The sequence below is a fragment of the Cololabis saira genome, chromosome 6 (assembly GCF_033807715.1).
Source record: "Cololabis saira isolate AMF1-May2022 chromosome 6, fColSai1.1, whole genome shotgun sequence".
In the NCBI taxonomy this organism is placed as follows: domain Eukaryota; kingdom Metazoa; phylum Chordata; class Actinopteri; order Beloniformes; family Belonidae; genus Cololabis; species Cololabis saira.
Window position 1 is genome coordinate 9,748,053 of NC_084592.1, and position 17,165 is coordinate 9,765,217.

Genomic DNA, 17,165 nt, shown 5'->3' on the forward strand with positions numbered 1-17,165 from the left:
TACAAAGCCCTCTTCTCGTCCTCTGTGGGGTTGCGGGTGGCCTGGGTTCCGGGTTCTTTCTTGACGGTCTGGTCTCGCGGGTGGTGGGGTTGCCCCCCCCCCCCCCCTCCCCCACTATAGATACACTTCAGGTGGAGCTTTGATAGGATTATTACACACACACACACACACACACACACACACACACACACACACACACACATACATACATAGCCACATAGACATATACACACACACACACACACACACACACACATATATATATATATATTCATACATGCACACATACATACACATAGCCACACATACATATACACGCTCACACACACACCAACACACACATACATACACACACACACACACACATAATCATATACATAGACGCACACGCACACACACACACATAGACATACACACTGGCTTGTTCACCTGCACGCTTGCTCTGTAGTTTTTGGGGTTAGTTAGCGGTAGCTTAGCTTAGACTGTGATCGTATCTCGAGATTTGGGTCGATTGCTGCTCGTGTTTTGGTCGGCTCCGTGTCGGTTTTGTGTTTCGTTTGTGGTTTTTGTTGCAGATTTCCAGTGCTTGACGTGTGCCTCTGTGTGTTCTTGCTTCCTGGATTGGCAGTTGGATGTCACCCCCCCCCCCCCCCCCCCCCCCCCCCATCAATGTAATGTAATGTAATGTAATGTAAACTTTATAGCACCTTACATCGACCTCAAGGTGAACCAAAGTGCTTTACATAACATACAACAAAATAAAACAAGAATAAAACATATGAACATATAAAAAGTGTCGCCACACTACTGGGTATTAAAAGCCACCCTGAATAAATAAGTTTTAATTTTAGATTTAAAAAGGCCAAGGTCAGAGATGGTGCGTAACTCACAGGGGAGCTGATTCCAGAGCCTGGGGCCGGCAACTGAAAAGGCTCGGTCACCCCAGCGCTTCTGCTTTGACCTGGGCACTTCCAACAAATGTTGGTTGGAGGACCTCAGAGCAGACCATCAAGTTTAAAATGCGTTTAAAAAAGTTTGAGAAAAAACAGGAGACAAAATCATATCTTCAAAACAACTGGGAGCTTTCATTTTGACTCATTTGGAGTTTTTATTTTTTAAGAGGGACGATTAAAAAAAAAAAAAAAAAAAAAATTTAAAAAATGTTCTCAGTCACATGACAAGTTGTATATCTGCTGACTGTGCGGTCAGAGCTTTGTTGCCATGGTGACTTTTTACTGACAGCAGCAGCTTGGGTTTTTTCATCGTTGCTGGTGCTGTTAGCTTGTTACGCTCCTTGTGCGGTGCTTTTTATTGCTTTCTGGACTCTATGTGGACAGCAGATGCTGCACTAATTTATTTCACAGACCTTTTCTCTCTTATCCCTTCTTTCCTTCCCTTCCTTCGCACCACGTCAAACCAGCTCAGATTTGCAGAGTTCTTGATCCCACCTCCATTTGGGCCTTTCTTTTCTCCTGCAGCTGCAGCCCGCTGCGTGTCAGCGATGATATGTGACGATCCTGCTGTTTCAGACAGGTGGTTCCTCGTCTGTAAGAGAGGAACGATTCTGTCCACAGCAAACTCACCCGGCCTGCGTGCCGTGTCTTTTCAACTGTACATAATATCTCCCCAAAAGCAGCCCTCGGGGGGGAGGCGGTAATGGCTGTAATGATGATGAATGGCACCAGAAATGGGACAGGTAGAGAGGGATTTGTGGAGCCACAAAGGCTAAATAATCCACTCTCCTGATCACAGGAAAACACTCATAGACTTAACCCCACACCCACGCATGCATTCCTCCCGGGACTCTTCCTCTGGAAGATGGTGCAGCGACTGCAGAGGATTGTTTTTGTGTGTCTTTCCTGACCTTCATTCCACTTGGGCCGGGAAGTTCACTAAAGGCCAGAGCTGTTTTGGAATAATAAGGAAAGACGTCTTCTTTCCTTCGCCGTCACGTTCCTGCTCCCCTCCCTAAATGCCATTACACAAATAACTGCTACTGTGGATTTGCTTGATCTAATAATAGTCAGTCCCATTATTTTGCTGCGTAATGAGCTGGAAGATTAAAACCTTTTTGTGTAACACTGGCAGAGGCTTCCGGTTCACTCCTTTGCTGCCCGAATGCAGTTAATCTGCAATTCTTCAAAGCTTTGGAGCACTAATGGGTTCTAATTAAGGGTGCGTTTGGTTGTTCTTGTGTGTCTGAATCCTGATGTGCCTAATTACCCAAACAGTCAGGAAATAGCTCCCTAAAAGAGCGCAGTTTCCTTTTCAGCCAGCTTCTGTTTTTTGAATCTGTGGTGACGGAGGCCAGTCGCAGTGCCAGTTTACTCGTCAACGCTCAGGAAATGTAACGTGGAATGCAGTGAAGAGCCATTAGGAGCTAAGAGTGCATTTTATTATAGTGTTGAAAAAGTAGCAAAGCCTTAAAGTCTCACTCTACCAGGAGAAGCAAGCATTCTGGCTAAATTTGGATCCTATCAAGTAAAAACTGTCATGATGATGTCATGAAAGCCATGATGTTGATACAGTGAGTTAAAATACCCAAGAGTACCCAGGGAGAGAGTCAGGGACCGCCTAATGACTTAGTGTCACCGACTTAGCTGATAACTCATTCATCTTTGAACGTTGCCGCCTGCAGTGAAGCTCTTTAGATCGTTGATCTTATTGTACACAGCTGGATTTTTATTGAACATATCCTTCGCTGAATGTAACTTAGGTATATAAACACAAGCACTAGACACTTGTTTACTAGTATTTTAGTGCAAAATCTGAATATCGTCCCAGTTAAATTAAACTACTAAGCTGAGTGAAGCTATAGTTTTATGCAGATATCTCAGGGCGGCTGAACTTTAATAAGATGGACCTTAAACATACTCCTCTTCCTCCAGCCTCAGAGGACAGACGTGGTTACTGATCAGCAAGGTGCACCTTTGGCTCTCTAGCTCTCGTGTGCCAGTTTCCCCCCCCTCCACGGAGAAAACCCCGACGTTTCCATGTGTGGGAGCTGTTGGCACCGCAGGACTGAGTCCTCGGCTGCAGAAGCTTCTTGTTGGCCATTGGTTTCTGTTGCTGTCATGGCAACCCAAGCACGGGGTCGTCACTGCAAGTCTGAAACTGATCTTAGAGGCACGTGCCACTGAGCTTTAGTTCCTGGAGGTTAAAGTAACCAGGGGGGTTATAGGAACTGTTCAGCTGTCTGAGAAAATTAACCTGACACGCAAACTCTTTTTTTTTTTTTTTTAGACTAAAAAACAGAGAAATTCTCCACATGCACCATAAGAAAGTCATACTGCAACAGCACTGTAGCAAACTAGTTAGACCAAAATGTGGGGGGGTCACCTCAAACTACATCTGTATGCTGGCTTGATGGGTTCTGTGGTTTAGCAAAATTCATGTGATCTCAGCTGTAGCAGAAGTTATGTAAGCGCACACAAATGCATTGCTCGAAAAAGTTCAATAAGTTCATTATTATTATTATAAGAAATATATATAAGCTTTGCAGCACTGTATCAACATTATATATGCCTACCACTTACAAGGTGCGGAGACTTATCTTATCTTATTTTTACGTTTTTGCAGATTGTTCGGCACAAAACTGCTCCAGCAACCTCCTCCGTACAGATTCTGCCCAAGCAACCATTTCTGAATCTTTCCTCAATAACGAGCTGCTTTCCACCGCACCCCGTTGCCCAGATCCAGCTGATGGGAAGCATCCCGGCAGCGTGACGCTGCCGCCAGCGAGCTTCCCAGTTTCCTCCAGAGGGCTTTTTGCAGAGCTTTAAACATGATCTTTATTCTATTTTATTTTTTCCCTCTCATTTTTTTCTCATTTCCTTTGTCTTCATCCACAAAGCCCAGTTTTATGGAGCACTTGGCTTAAAGTGACTCTGTGGTCAGAAGCTGCTGTCTCTGCTGTGCAGCCTCGATGCTCCCTCACGTTTACCTTCGCCATCTTAGTTAGCCTGCTGATTATTGATCTCCACGCCTGGTTTATGAGTCTCGCTGGCCTTCCCCTCCCCTGGCAGGCTTTCTGGGGTCTCATTTTCTTTCCATTTTCTAGATATGCAAGAGTGCTCTATGGCATTGTCAGAGATTTTACTTTTTATGACCCAACTTTCATCTATATTTCTCCTGACTTTGATCTTTTTGATCGTTTTTGCTTTTCAGTATTGCAGACGAGCATTTATATCACCTATGCTTGTGATTTTGGGGGTTGAAACTCTATTAAATCGTGAAGCACTTTGCGATTTGTATCTGTTAAACATGCAATATATATAAACGAGGGGACTCTTCCTCACCAACCCGCCAAAAACAGTTTCCACCTCAGAACTTGTTGAAGAGAAAATGTCTTAAACAAAGTTACACAACAGAGTTCAAGATTTTCTATCATTCTGTCAAAGGGCTCCGGTCAGAAATGACTAATAACAGACGCGTTTATTTATTAAATGCAGGCTTTGCTCTCCATACAGGCTGTAAGGTATGGATTTTATAGTTTAAACAATGTGTTTGTTTGGTGGTGAAAGAAGCTGCTCAGCAGAGTTCAGGGAGGATGAGCGTGTAGGGTCCTGTTGAGGTCTCGTCCCTTTGTAAGAGCTTAGATTTTGATCATCCCGTCCTCCCACAGCACAGAGCCGAGATGTTCTGATTGACAGTAATTCAGTAAGTAACCTTTCTCCCACTAGATTCAGCTGATGAAACTGGGATTTAGAAAAGGAGGTCTACGGATTTAAGGCCGTATTCGTAGATAATAATCTTGTTTGGCGCGTGCTGAACTGGATTCAATTTTTCTTTTTTTTTTTGGACCTCAACAAAAACATGGAAAGAAAAAAAAAACAACAAACAAACATCCAACGGGGCTGAATAAAGGAGAGGACAGTGTTTGGGTTGCCTGTATTGAGGATGATTTGACGATAAAACGAGCTGTTGGACATCCGGCAGTCTCAGATAAGATGGAAAACTTCCAGTGAAGAAGTGAATCTGCAGGTAGATAGAGAGTGTGGAGGCGAGTACTTTCAAGAAACTGCTCACATTTCAGCTGAAAGCTTTGTGTAGCAAATACTTGAAGAGCTATGACTCCCCACATGCCCTCAGTGTGTTCTCCCGCGCCCCGCCTCCCCGCCCGGTGTTCTCCTGTGTCTCGGAGGGGACACACCTGCTCATTACGACCTCATCAGGTCCTGTCGTATATCAGGTCCTCCTTTCTTTCCCGTGTCATCGTGTCACTCGCCCCCAGACGTGCTCGGACGTTTCAGGTTGAACTGAGATGGAGTCGGGTAACTTTCATCTTAAAAGGCTTCGGGATTCTTGAGGCCAGATGCCTGAAATTCACTTGTTTTGTGACTTAAACGGTGATGAGATGTGCAAATGCAATTCTTTTTATCCGGTCACCCGCTTAAAAAGCTACCAATAATGAACATTATTACTTCATTTACACTTTTTGCTGCTCGTGTTGAATGTGATTATTATCATTATTTAACTTAAAGGCGGGGGAACAAGAGCGACAGACTGGAATAGCTATTGATTAACAACTAGCTCATTTACTGTTCTTTTGTTTAAAGGAGCTTGAGGCCGGATTGTGGCAAGATTTATGAAAAAAATCCGTATACATTTTAAGTTTTCTAGTAATAATGTCAGATGAAGCCATGATGAAGTTCCAAACCCAAAAGAATGATTCCTCTAGTGTATCTCTCCTTTGCCTTGAACAGGCTGTGTGCTGCAAAATGTGCTGCAATTCGGTCCCGAATTTCCCGCGCTGGGCTGCGGATGTGACGTCACATGACGCTGCATGTGCGTTCTCCCCGTTCTCCCGTGCCGGCTTCACTGTTGGCTGCAGTACCCCCGACGGCCGTCGTGGTGAAGGGTGGCGCTAGAGAGTCTCATTTCTTAAAAGGAGCCTCAAGCTCCTTTAATTGTTCATTTATAGTTTTTTTTACTTGCTACCCAACATTTCATTACTCCCGGATCTCTTGTCTTGTATCTCTCTGTTCTCTTCGTGCTTTTTTTCCTGCTATGTCACGTTAATGAACAACAAAAAGAAAGAAACTGCACCGACCTCTGCCCAAGTGAACACCTGAGAGGATGCAGACTTTGTTCAGCAATTTGCTTATACAATTAGTTTTGTATGAAAATAAAAGAACTTCTGGTTGGGTGTAAAGAAAGTCTGATATAAATGTTACTTTAGGCCCTTTCCCTCATTCTCAGAGTTGGTAAACTCACATGAACTCACCCTCGAGTCAGTGTTTTCTACATATAACACTAGAGCACGGGCTTCAGGTTTCATTGGTAAATCCACTTAAACAAGCTAAAGAAACAGATGTGCAGCCTCACTCTACCGCGCTCCCGCATGCAGTGTAAAAGCGTGACTCCTGATTCTGAGCGTTTAATGCAGGTGTCTGGGATACTTCTAGTGAGCTTTTGTGACTGCTCTGGAGTTGAATCTGTTCTCATTATCCAGTTACGATGTCATCTTTTCAGGCGGGGGTTAGAAGACTATGTTTGTCTGCCAATGCCTTTATCAGAGACGACAACCTGTTAGTTGTTCTGAGCAGGTTGACATCCAGAAGATTCCCAGCATCTGCTGCCGCCTGAGCAGATGCTGGTGAAGCGACTCTGACTGGTTCAGTAACTCACAAAAGGAAGGGTCACTTGCGAGGAGTAAATACATTTTGGTTTGTTGGTGTCAAACAATAAGACTGATCCTAAACCAGCCCAGAGTTTGAGGTTGAATGTAACGGTGGGAGGGGGACACCTCCAGTTGACAGTTTTATCCTTTACAAACGAGTCGGCATGGGGACCATTCCTGCAGCGGGTTGCAGGGTAAAGCAGAGGAGACTGGAAGTGTGACGGGGCTGAACTCCTCGGTCCTGTCAACCATTGGTCTCCCTCACACTGTTAGACCATTGTCAACGTCCATAGGATGTCCACCACTTTTGCTGTTTGCCAACTGCCATTCAAATAAGGATAAAAATTAAGCAAGAAAAGAAAGGGATGAAAATTAACTGGAATCTTTATCTTTATTTCGGCTTGTACACACTTTTTACAAAATAAGATGAAAAGGTAATAAAAAAACATTTCCTTTGCCGAAAAGGTGTAGCTGAAGCCGTAGCTTATAGTGCCTACCCTTTTTTTCTTATGATCAGCTTAAATGTAAGACATCAGCATTACTCCGTTGAAACAAACAATACATAAAAAGACAAAAATAAGTAAGACAAAACACAAAATTGACGTTTCACATTCTAGAATGTTCCTGATAGTATACTCTATATTCATAGTGTTTTATATTTATTTACAGTATTTTCTTTAAACATTTCCTTAAACTTGAAGATAGAACTGCACATTTTTAGGTTGTTATTACAACTATTCCAAATTTCTCTAGCCTTAATTGATGTAAATCTCTTTTTAATATTAGTTCTTGCTGTCGTCATCTCAAACATGAGTTTCCCCCTCAGGTCATAGCGGGTTTCTTTTATCTGGAACAGGTCCTGAATGTAGTTTGGAAGAAGTTTCTGCTGGGCTTTAAAGGCAAATAAAACAGTTTTCTGCTCTACTATATCATGGAATTTTAAAGTATTATATTTAATAAAGAGATTATTTGATGGTTTATAATAGTCAGATCTGTTAATTATCCTTAACGCTCTTTTCTGTAACAGGAAAATAGGGTTTGTATTTGTTTTATAGGTGTTACCCCAAACCTCCACACAATAAGTCATGTATGGAACTAAGAGTGAGTTATGAATGGAATGATGAGATGTCCAGCGTTTCTGTTTGCACGGGCTGTGTTGGTGGCTGAGAGAAGAGAAGAGCTGAACAGGATCATCTCCTGCCCTCAGGCCATCGGTCCCACATCAGCACCGACCCCCCCCCCCTGAAGGTTTTCCTGTGGTGAGGTACCTAAGACCTTTCTTGGCCACATGTACAAACACTCGCTGGTAATAAGGACACGCATGAATAGTCAAGACCCCTGCCGACTACCCCAGACCCCTGTTGGGCGTGTTGCTCGGGATTATCAAGAAGGTTTGGCTCAGGTAGCAAACATCGCAGCACTCGTGACTTTACCATGTGGCTGGAATTAAAGATGTGTACTTGTGTTGGAGCGATAAAGATTTAGCCTCATATACGTACAGTATGATGTCGTCAAATGACTTAATACGGGGGATGTCGTAGTTGCCTGCTGTGTTTGCTTTGTGTGATAGGGGTTCTATATACATATTTATGATTTTTGTGTACACTTTAATGGCTTTTGCACACTTTTGAATGAGAAACCATCAGCTGGCTCTGGAAACACTAAGCCTTGCACATTCACCATCACTCCAATGTTCAAGTATCACGAGTCGACTTTACGTGCATGACTATGGGAGGAAGGTAACCCACAGACAACTAGGTTTTCGTAGTTGGAACACCACATCAGCTCTGCTCTTCCACCATCACCTGTATCACTTTCTTTGGTCAAAACATCCCTCTTTCCTCATCTGTCACCAACCTAGGTGTTAAAATGGACCCCAAACTCAGTTTTGACACCCACACGAACACCCCTGCAAAACAGCTTTTTATCTCCTCAGGAACATCGCCAAACTCCGTCCAACACTCACCCTGACGGATGCAGAGAAGCTTGTCTACGCCTTTGTCTCGTCTAGACTGGATTATTGTAATGCTCTCCTCATCGGAGTCTCCAACAGGAACATCCAGAGACTTCAACATATACAAAACAGCTCTGCCAGGATCCTGTTAAGAGTCCGCAAATACGACGACACCACCGCTCTGAAATTGTCAAGGTTGACATTCCCCCCAGCCTTCAGTTTCTGTTTTGCCCCGCCTGTGTCCCATCTGCCCTGATTGTGTCTGCACCTGTGTCTCGTCATGTCTCGTTATCCCCTCAGTATATGTCTTGTCATTCCTTTGTCCCCTGTCGGACCGTACTGTTTGTTCCCTCCACGTGCTCCAAGTTTTGATCCCTGTTACTTTGTGTTTTTGATCCTGCTCTGCAGCATTTTAGTTTGGCTTTTGGTGGAATAAATCCTTTTTTGTTGCAACTCCTGGCTCCTGCTCTCCTGCACTTGGGTCCTCAGCAAACCGAACCATGACAGAAATCACTACACTGGCTCCCCATCCCACTCAGAATTCAGTATAAACTCTCCCTCCTCACTCATCAGTGCATTCACGGACATGCCCCCCAATACATAAAAGAACTACTCACCCTCCAGACCTCCTCATTCAACTTCCGTTCTGCATCTTTTAAACGTGACCTGAAAACTCCCCTTTTTAAGAAATCTTATACCTAAATATATCTTTTATATGCTTCGTTTTTAAATATATTTAAAAAAAATGTTCATGTTTTTTTTATCTGTTCTGTAGCACTTTGAAATTACTAAATATAAAGTGCGTTATAAATAAAATGTATTAACTGTCTGTGGGTTATCTTCCTCTCATAATAGGAAAAAATTATGAAAACTACACATTTTTCTTTTATAAACACAGGTTTGTGTGCAACAAAGAAGTCACAAATGTGGCTTTTGCAGGAACCCATCACTTAAGTATTTGTCCCTCGGTGATCAAAAGCCGTCTCTCTCGGTCAGGTGAGCAAAGGCAAGATTTGTCCCCTCAGGATCCAGTTCCCATGGAAGTCTGGTCACGTGTCAGCTCAGTGCTTAATGACAGGGTGCCTTTTCCTGCCCGAAGGTAAACCATGACCACCTCCGTGACCCGGCCCTGGGGCAGGGACCAAAGAGGAAGGAGGGCAGTGGGACTGACGGGGATAATGATGATTGTGATGGAGAAGTGAAGTCAACCCACCCTTTCAAGACACGCCAGAAGTCAAGTGGTGTAGATAGTGAGAGGCGGGAGAGGCTGAGATTAAGTGAAAGACAATGGACGGTGACAAGTTTACAACAGCGGTGAAAGGGAGACTGCTACAGATAAAGATGGAGGGAGGAGAGGAGGAGGTTCCAGTTTCAGCTGGAGGGACGGAGAGACAAAACGAGGGAGGAAGAACGATGAAGGCAAGAGGAGGGAGTACAGAAGTCACCATGGTAATTTAATTATGATGGAGTGTATTTGGAACAAAAAAATAATTTAAGACCGACATAATATTTAAATGGTTCTGCAAACTTATGTATTTTGCAGATGGAACATCTCGCTCTGAAATCAGTTTAAAAATGAGGGTGGAGTTCAGAGCTTGGAGAGACATTCTCTTTTAAAATGAGAATGCATCCAGACACATGATTTCAGTTTTTCACAAGTTAACAACGGCTACACTGTTTCACATTTATTGTATTCTTACAATAAGTTACTGTAATTACCAGCCTACAGTACCTTTACTGTTAGGATATTTTTTACGGTAAAACAGCTTTACTGTAAGTTCATTGCACAGTTAGTCTTCCTGTGAGTGTGCTTGACAGTTATAACTGCTTTGCTGTACTTTTCTTTACTGTAATTGTATTTTTTTTATAGTCAATCTGGTATCCTGTAAATGTTTTTTACAGCATAACATTAATATTCCAGAGTATTACTGTAAATGTAAACACAGGTTTATGAGAATATTTTACCATAAACAATAACATTTCACAAAAGAAATGTTAGTCCAAGGACTGTGAATAAAACAGGTATTTATTGTACAAATAAAATCCATGTATGTATTATGTAAAACAATATGCTGTACGGCAACAAAACTTGGTATAGCACATACATGAGCACGTGTGCATCAAGTCATAAACTATCAAAAGGCTGACTTACCATATTCTGAAAAAACAGAATATGGTTAATTTCACTTGAATATGAACTGTATTTCATTCAAAACGGGCACCTGAATGCATCTGGATACATGTGTAGCACAACAATCTTTGTATACTGTACAACACAAGAACAACTAAAAAAAACTGGGCATTACCAATGTTATCCAACACGTACTGTATATGCTACAACATGAACACTTATATCTTTTAGATGCCAAACAGTCACAAACCAGCAGAGGCTGCATCCGCGGATATAAGCAGATCTATCTTGCACTGTTTTTCTGAATATGGTTTCAAAATGGAAAACTGAAAAAACACCTTCACTTTTGTGGCTTTCCTTATTTGTTTCTGAAACAGAAAGGCCAAATGAGAACATGCAAAAAGCCTTGATCCATCCATCCATCCATCCATCCATCCATCCTGTAACCTTGACAGGATGCCAATCTACAATTAAACATACATTTTCATTTACTGTTGTTTACTTTTGACATAAACGTTCTGAAAAAACACACTATTTGTTAAAAGAAATCCTGTAGCTACTGTATGAGCTGGACAGAATTTCTCAACGAACCCAAAGGGTGGAGGGGGTTCTGCTTGGTGGCGTCTTTTTCTTTTTCTGCGGTCCTGTTGGCTTCATCTCGTCCTCCACATCAAGAGGAGCCAATTAAAGTGGATTTATCAGCCGGTTTGGACACCTCCTGCATTCATACCAGGGGGAGGAGTTTGGGTGGAGGTCCTGGGACGGGCCCAGCTCATCCTGGGTCCGTCCCAGGAGCTAGCTTGGGAACGCCTCAGTTTTCCCCTGGAAGAGATTCAGAGACATATTATGAATGTGCTTATAAGGAGCAGAAAACGTTAATTCAGTCAGGGAAAGAAAGGTGGATTAAAGAAAGGAAATGGAAAGACGGCAGATGGGAGCCAGACTGGAAGATGGTCTGCGACGCAACAGATGGCCATCTGGGATCTGACAGATGTCTTTGTTTAGATTTGATCTTATCCAGGCCTCCTTTATCATATTTTTTATCTTCACATATGTGGTGATAACTAACTGTATGATTCAATGCTTGACGCTGCAGACGAATGTGGAATGTGGTTTCCTTGTGAGGTTTCCAAATCCATCACAGCAGTGATTCATCAGTTGCACTCGCTTCACACTAATGAAGCACAAAGACTGACTCAGAGTCCGTCTGAAAACCTGATCACGTCTCACATAGATGTCCACGCCAAATCATGAAGGTTTATCTGCCTTTTTCCCACCACAATGAACTGGACTGGCAGAGATGCACAATAGCATCTAGATATGATAGAAACTGTGTCCAGATTTTCTCTCATCTTTGCCTCAATCAAGGCCAAAGAGTCATGAAGTCTTTCTTTTAGTTTTTTTTTTGAAGGAATGTGCAGATTTTTCTCTGTGTGAAAACCTCAGTTTGACTCAGTGCAGAGGAAGTCCTGGCTGGAGTAAAAGCTGCTGAAGGAGGCAGCTGCCGGGGAGTTCATCGGGATCAGATCCCATTGAAATCGCTGCGTCTTCTCTGACAGCTGTTTTCCAACTCATGAGTCATCACTTGTGCTCTGATACAGTCGCATGCAACTCCTGCGCTTCGTTTGTTTTCTGTACCATGTCATCCTGTTCAGGGTTCAGAGAGGAAATAACCAGAATAAACCCGCACAGGCACAGTTGGAACAGAATCCACACAGAAAGGCCACAGCCGGGATTCAGACCGGGAACCTTCAGGTTGAGTTCTAAGAGTTCCTGTCTCATCTCCATAAAAATAAATGGACGCATTATTATTAAATTATACTAAAGTTCACAGGATGACTCAGAATGAAACCACCACCTTTTGGGGAGTTTTGTCGTTTCCAAGCAAAACAAATCTCAGTTCATTTAAATGGACTAAGTCTGTAGGTTAGAAAGCACATCTAGTGTCATATTCTTGTAATAATTAGAATAGTTCTGTATCCATTTTTTTTTTTAAATCTAATGTTGTATAAATCATCTGATGAGAATTACCAGTATGACATATTTTAACTTTAATATCCATTAAACTGGAAATCAGCAAAAAAGCTATTTAAAAAGTCAAAGATTTCTGGGTTGGATCCAGCGTCCAATGTTTCAGAATCAGAATCATAATCAGAAAAGGGTTTATTGCCAAGTTTTCACACGAGGAATTTGTTTTGGGGATTGGTGCAACACAATACAAATATAAAAACAATATAAGATATAAAATAAAATGAAATGTATAAACAATAAAAAGTATAAACAGTAAAATAAAATGTAGACCAGAAATGTACAAAATGAGGTTTTAAAGTGCCGGGTGAGTCTGTACAAAAGTGACTTAGGAACTTAGGATAGGTAAAAAGTATAGACAGAAATGTACAATGCACAATGAGTACAATGACCCTAACAAACTCCTGGACAGAAAGAAATGTGGGATTTTTTTCTTTCAGGATATTCCAACAAATATTGGATCAAACCAAGACATTCAGGTCAAATTACCATTGACTCTAAAATACCAGCTAAGAACATACCAAACTTTCTTAGACTGTGGGCAGAACCTCAGAAACAGCTTTTTCTTCTTGTATAAAGGAACAACAAGAGAAACCTCTACCCCACTGAGTCCCACATGTAAAAATATCTCTGTATTGCATAACTACCAGTCTTAATTGTGTTGTCATAACACCTCGTGTCCCGTGTTATGTGTTTTGTCCAGATTTGAAATCTGAGCACCCTCCCCTTCTTTGGGCAGTGTTTCTTAGGAACCAAACAAGCCAACAAGTCATGTCTCATATTTTTCCTTTAAGTAATGAGTGTCTTCAGGAAACCAGCAAGCACATGGGCGTCAGCAGCAGTTATCACTGCTCTATTAGCTCCAGCGCATTGTTTAGCTTTACAGTTGCAATTTGTGTGTGTGTGTCATCTGCCTCCTCAGAACACTGTGACCTCATTTCCATGGTGGAAATGAGACTAAACAGCTCTAGACAATGTTTTTTAAACCCTGTACACAGAGACACTGATGTCTTCATCAGCATGATCTCATTGCTCATCTGGAAGAACATCCTCCTGTAAGATTTTGACACTTTAAGACTGAGGTTTTATCATGGATGAAAGTAATGCTGCTCCAGTAGAATCAGTTCAGGAACTGAACAGAATCAGGAATATTCGGCAATTAAAACATCCTTCAATCTATAAGTAGATAGTAGGAAATGTAAACTTTTGTTCGGGGCAGAAATTGCACGACCTGTTCAGAAGGTCATTTTAAACATCATAAGTCTACAACATGTGTATCAAAAGGATTGTAGCCACCTTGGTATTGCTAAGTTAATTGCCCTAAGCGCCAATATTAAAGGAGCATGAGGCAGGATTGAGGCAGGATTTATGAAAAAAATTTGTATACGTTTTAAGTTTTCTAGTAATAATGTCAGATGAAGCGTTCCAAACCAAAAACAATGAGCCCTCTAGTGTATCTCTCCTTTGCCTTGAACAGGCTGTGTGCTGCAAAATGTGCTGCAATTCGGTCCCGAATTTCCCACGCTGTCCTGCGGATGTGACGTCACATGACGCTGCATGCACGTTCTCCCCGTTCTCCCGTGCCGGCTTCACTGTTGGCTGCAGTACCCCCAACAGCCGTCGTGGTGAAGGGTGGCGCTAGAGAGTCTAATTTCTTAAAAGGAACCTCATGCTCCTTTAATTGAAATTTTGCTCCCAACACATATTTCGTTCTCTTTTAGTCTGGTTTTCATTAAGCTGCTAGCCTGCTGCTACCATGCAGGGCTGCAGATGTAGTTATGGCCTGTTGTAACCAAGAAACAATCATCTAACTTTTGCACTGATACCAAAGTTGCAGTTCCTCCTCCAACCACTGGAAGCAAGCTGCAAAAGTGAGTCAGCATCCATTGACTCCCATGTGAAAAACATATTTACAGCCTGGTTCAAAAAAAATGTTTTAGTCTCTATTGTTTGGACCGATTTTACCACATCAGAATTTATATAAATCATTGCATTTATTTCAGATATGAGCCATAGCCTTTTATTGACGGATTGCTCAGCCAATTGGAGGTCGTCATCACTTCCTCACTAGTCATCCTCATTCTATGAAGCTTACCAAAGTAATCAACAGTTTCTACTAACCCAGCGTCGTCTGAACGCAGCCGTTATTGCTGCTTTTGCCACTGAAACAACATCGGAAACAGGATATTCCACTGTAAACATCTGCCGGCTGATACGGTGGACAACAGGATCCAAAAGGAGACACAGAGCAGAATGATGAAAGATTGTCTTTATTTTGGTGATGGATCGTGGGAGTGGAAAAGCTGGAGTAAATGGAAGTCCATGGCCTAGGATGGTATTGCTGGGCTGATGAGCCGGTGACCCAGAAGGCTGGTGAACCGGCGAAACGCAGCGGTGTGAAGGGTCTGAGCAGATCTGTAGTCGTGCCAGATGGATGGATGGCAGGAATAGTGAACGGTGAACAGGTGATCCAGAGAGCAGGAAGGTAGTTGTACAGGTTGACAGACAGACGGGCTCCCGACAAGACAAACAAACAAGTTTAGAGCAGGGTTTGGTTACTACAAGCAAAACTAGCGAGGAGCCGGAGAGCGTTACCACCTGTGTCCCAGGTGGAATACAGTAAATACAGCTATCTGTGTGATGAGTCTCAGGTGTGCTGGTTTGGCTGCCAGAGCAAGGCACACCGGAGACTCTGCGACTGTTTCCAACCAGATAAAGGAGCTGGTGGCCACAGCTAACTTTGATTGACATATGCTTGTTCTCATCGGCTTCCTCATCAACATGGAGGACCCAGTATGAAGAAAAGGAGGCTTCAGAATAGCTTTCAGAAACCTCTGGCTGATGTCACAGACAGAGGTGGGTAGAGGAGCCAAAAATGTACTCGAGTACAAGTACTGTTACTTCAGAATAATGTGACTCAAGTAGAAGTAAAAATTAGTCATTCAAATAATTACTTGAGTAAAAGTAAAAAAGTACTTGGTGAAAAAACTACTCAAGTACTGAGTAACTGTTGAGTAACGTCTGATTTATTTTTTTAACACAACCATTCAAACAGACAAGAGTACAAAATAATCATCTTCAGGCAAATTAAATCAATAAAATAATAAAATAAATTAAAATTAATAAAAAATAAAATATAGCTTAGATTAAAATAATCTTAAAGTAAGTTCAAGTACTTTAATAAATAATAAAATTAATTAATTAATAACAGAATAAAAAGATAAATTAAGCACAAGTAGCACAAAATTTCAAGCCTTTGTACTTTTCTTTTTTAACCAGGCAGAACTAGAACAAGCCCATGAACTCATAGAAACTCTGTGTGTGTTTGAGTCTGTGTAAATGTGACAAAACATGCAAAAACAAACATTTTTCCCAAAGAATCACCCAGTGATGTCATGAGATTGACGCGTACGCGGATAAAAGGGATAAAAGAAAAGTAACAGCTCAACGTGGCCTAATGTAGTGGAGTAAGAGGAACAGTTTCTTCTTCACAAATCTACTCAAGTAAAAGTAAAAAGTATAGTGATTCAAAACTACTCCTAAAAGTACAACATTTCCCAAAACTTACTCAAGTAAATTTAACGGAGTAAATATAACGCGTAGAGATGCTTGAAAGGTCTTTTAAAGACTCTGCATGTCTTTAAAAACTGAGCGCTGATTTGACTCAGATGAATAGTCTTGACTTGAACTCCAGACAGTGACTCAGCTACCGTACAGAGCTGATGGGTGTGGGGTTGAACAGGGAGGTCACAGGGCAGCTCTAAACATGACCCGCTTCACTTTAGGGAGTTTCATTTAACTCTGGTAACTCTAGCTGATGAGTTCGTGTCTTTGACAGGAACTCTCAGACTGTTGTCCGAGACGTCTCTTCAAAAGCTAAGACCCCTAAATAAATCAGACTGGGTGGTCCGTCTGGCTTCATCAGCAAACTTCCATACACAATATTTGTTTGTGTTTACTTTGTAAAGAGGGGGCAGAAATGCTGCTGATCATTAATACTCTGACTGTAATTTGATTGATGAAATCATAACGTAAGTACGTGTGTTATTATTAAGACAATATCTGCATTTCACATGTTCACACCTTTTAATATGGCATTTACACTCCCACTCTTTTGGCTCCACTAGTTACAGGACTGTCTCAGAAAATTAGAATATTGTGATTTTCTGTAATGCAATTACAAAAACAAAAATGTCATACATTCTGGATTCATTACAAATCAACTGAAATGAAAAATAAAGAAAGAAAAAAAAGAAAAAAAAGGAAAACAAAAAATCAGATATTGAGAGATATTGCAAGCCTTTTATTATTTTAATATTGCTGATCATGGCTTACAGTTTAAGAAAACTCAAATATCCTATCTCAAAAAATTAGAATATTCTGGGAATCTTAATGTTAAACTGTAAGCCATAATCAGAAATATTAAAATA